Here is a 4,134-nt window from a genome sequence, read left to right as displayed (position 1 = left end):
GCACGCACGCACGCACACACACACACACACACACACACACACACTGACAGTGTGTTAAGGATGAGGACAGAAAGTGTCTTCACCTGAAGGCAGCCTAATTAATGAGTTTTCCTCCATTCTGCTTCATAGAAAAGGGGTTTTCAAGAAGGATTAAATGTTCCTTCAGCTGTAGAAAAGTAATTAGGTTTTAGCTGTAGTCTTATAATTGGACTGCAGTACAATACTGCCGTAAAAGCACTTCAGAGTGAAAAACACTCGGTGTGCTAGATGAGACATGACCAAAAACACACATCATTAAACCACTTTGTTTAATAGATAGGGATGAGTTGTGATTCAACAACATTCGCCCACATCTATTAATTTATGTACAATTTCATATTCATACTGACTTTAGTCTTCACTGTAGAAACTATGATCAGTAAATCCTGGCAACTAATTATTTTACGTGAGCTCATCAAAATAAGTTGAGCAATTAAAAAAAAAAAATTGTAACCTTAAATACGTTATATGAAAGTTACCTTTACTTTTTTCCCAGTCGGTTTAATGTAATTTAAGTTAAGGCAGCAACTGAACGTACGTTTTTAAGTTGAAATAGGTTATAGAGAATTTAATAAAATAAAAAAAACATGAATGTATATATTTGAAAAACGAATCATGTGTAAGTCATATGGTGCATCCTTGCAGGGAAAAAAAAATTTATATCAGGAAATGCAAATATATTTTTGAATAATAAAAACATTATTATTTATTTATTTACTTTGAAAGAAGTCTCTTCTGCTCACCAAGGCTGCATTTATTTGATCAAAAATACAGTAGAAACAGTAAAATTGTGAAATATTTTAACAATTTCAAATAGCTGTTTTCTATGTGAATATATTGTAAAATGTAATTGATTTCTGTGATCAAAGCTGAATTTTCAACATCATTACTCCAGTCTTCAGTGTCACATGATCCTGGTGCTTCATGCTTTTTTGTGGAAACGTGATACACCTCCAGTCAAAAGTTTGGGGTGAGTAAGATTTAAAAGGAAAGAAAAATAAATTAATACATTTATCTAGCAAGAATGCATTAAATTGATCAAAAGTGACAGTTAAGACATTTCTAATGTTACAAAATATTTCTATTTCAAATAAATGCTGTTCTTTTGAGCATTCGATTCATCTGTGAATCCTGAAAAATAAAATGTATCACAGTTTCCACAAAAATATTAAGTGTTTTCAACATTGATAATAATCAGAAATGTTTCTAATAATCAGCATATTATACTGATTTCTGAAGATCATGTGACGCTGAAGACTGCAGTAATGATGCTGAAAATACAGCTTTGATCACAATAGAGCACAAAATCAGTCTTAAAGGTGCAGTATGAGATCTTGGAAAATGCTAACTTTAGCCTGATAGCACTGAAAGCCAACGTCCCACCCTCCCTGCAATCGCCGTCCAAAGCCACGCCCCCTGAACGCATATACAGTGGGTACGGAAAGGGACTTCAATGGATTTCCTCTGCTCAGGGTGTAGGGAGCAATGGACACTGTGTAGGGATCATATCGATCTGAACACAGTTCATGCACATAGCTCACTTCTAACGAGCTGGTTATCTGAATCAGGTGTGTTAACTAAGCGAGACATGCAAAATATGCAGACCGGGGTGCGCGAGGACAGGAATTGGGAAGCGCTGGGCTACATCATGTGTCATTCACCGGTGAGAAAACTTTTAAAGTACTACAATACCAGGAAGGAAGATCGGGTTGTTGATGTTTGTCTGCCATCCTCGCTCTGTCTGCACAGCGTGCGTGAACGCGCTGGTGACGTATCTGTCTGCGCGAACCGGGTGTGCAGTCCTACTGTAAATATATCAAAACGTAATTTTTGATTAGTAATATGCAATGCTAAGAACTTCATTTGAACAACTTTAAAGATGATTTTCTCAATATTTTGATTTTTTTTGCACCCTCAGATTCCAGATTTTCAAATATTGTCCGATCCTAACAAACCATACATCAATGGAAAGATTATTTATTCAGCTTTCAGATGATGCATAAATCTCAATTTCGATAAATTAACCCTTATGACTGGTTTTGTGCTCCAGGGTCACATATTGACATAGAAAACAGCTATTTTGAATATTAGTAAAAAAGGTACTGCAGAGTATGAATGGCCATATGAATGAGGATTGGAGGGACTACTTCTCCTGAACATCTCACTCTTTCTCCACCGGTTTCATTCAGGTTTTGTCGCTTTCATCTTTTTCCTTATTTCCATCTATTTCGTCTCTCTCCTCTTCAATCTCGCACAGGCTCACTAATGTCTGTCTTTGTGTGAATCTCTCTCATGCCGTCACACACGCTCACTGCCTCTCTTATGTCCCTCGTGGTGCTGCTGGATATTGATTCTGACAAGCAAAAAACAAGATATTGTTCATTTTACATCAGATTGACTGGCCCTCACGTATGCTTCAGAATCGAATGCGGTTGATATAACAGAAACAGCTTGCTTTATTAATGTGTAGATGTCATGAGCTGAAGCTCTCAGGTTAACAGCTTGTTTCTGTCGCACTAGCGTATATTATTCCATTATTCATGTATCTGTGAACCCATTAGTCCCTGCTGTTGTGTGAGACATGCGGATGAGAACTAGCTCAAATTTTCTTATGCCTTCTTCATTAAGCATGTGTGAATAACTAATAGTAGCAATTTTGTCAGGTGGCCAAAGCCCTTAAAGTGATAGCTCACCCTAAAATTAAAAGAAAAGCAACTGTTATTTTAGGGCTGGACAATAATTCAATATCAATATGTATCGCGATATAATTTTTTTCAATAACGGTGATATGATTTTTAAACACATTTCGATATACATTACCAGTGTTTCCCATACATTGATTTATTTGTGGCGTTTGATTTCGTTGAATAAAAATGAGTACTGCACGTTTCAAAATTGTTTTTTGCAGCAACTCAGAGCACATTTCATACTCTTGATACTGCATAAATCACATTTGTTTCAATCTATAAGAATAATCAGCCTACACTACTAAAGTTTAAAGTTTTTGAACTGTAAGATTTTTAATGTTTTTTTTGTGTGTTTTTTTAAGAATTATCTTCTGCTCACCAAGGCTGCATTTATTTGATCCAAAGTACATTAAAATTATTGGAATTATTTTTACTATTTAAAATAACTGCTTTCTATTTGATTTTTTTTAACAAATCATTCTAATATGCTGATTATCAATATTTAAAAATTTTTTCAGGACTCTTTGATGAATAGAAATATCCAAAGATCAGCATTTATCTGAAATAAAAAGCTTTTATAAAATGATACACTATTCCATTCAAAAGCTTGGAGTCAGTGTAATTTTTTGGGGAAATAAATTATAGAAATTTTATTTAGCGCTGCAATTTTATTTTATTTATACTACTTTTATTTAGCAAGGATGCTTTAAATTGATCAAAAAAGATTATAACGTTACAAAATATTTCTATTTCAGATAAATGCTGTTCTTCTGAACTTTCTATTCATCAAAGACACCTGAAAGAATTCTACTCATTTGTTTTCAACATAATAATAAATGTTTTTGAGCAGAAAATCAGAATATCAGAATGATTTCTGAAGGATCGTGTGACTGGAGTAATGATGCTGAAAATTCAGCTCTGAAATCACTGGAATAAATTACATTTTAAACTATTTTCAAATAGAAAACAGTTATTTTAAATAGTAAAAATATTTCAAAATTGTACTGTTTTTGCTGTACTTTGGATCAAATAAATGCAGGCTTGCTGACTTTTGACTGGTAGTGTGTATGTCAGCCTATAGTGTGATATAAGGTGAACATTCATTTATTTGTGCCGGTTTTTTTTCTTCTTAAATATTATATAGTTTTATAGGAGGAGGTTTCATAGACTTGGAAAATTAATTTTTCAGAAGTTTGTAGATACAGACATCTGTTATGGGTGTTCTTGGTAGTTTTTATGAGGCTTTTTCTTAATAGTGTTCATATCGATATCGGAATTATATCGTATCGACCGAAGTCAAGAAATATATCATGATATAAATTTTGGCCATATCGTCCAGCCCTATGTTATTTACTCAGTCAAATGACTAAATATTTATCTTATTCTTTTTTATGTCTTTCTTGCATTA

This window comes from Sinocyclocheilus grahami, unplaced genomic scaffold (assembly GCF_001515645.1).
Source record: "Sinocyclocheilus grahami isolate Dianchi unplaced genomic scaffold, SAMN03320097.WGS_v1.1 scaffold326.1, whole genome shotgun sequence".
In the NCBI taxonomy this organism is placed as follows: Eukaryota; Metazoa; Chordata; class Actinopteri; order Cypriniformes; family Cyprinidae; genus Sinocyclocheilus; species Sinocyclocheilus grahami.
The sequence above is the reverse complement of the archived record's forward strand: the minus strand, read 5'-3'. Positions refer to the sequence as shown.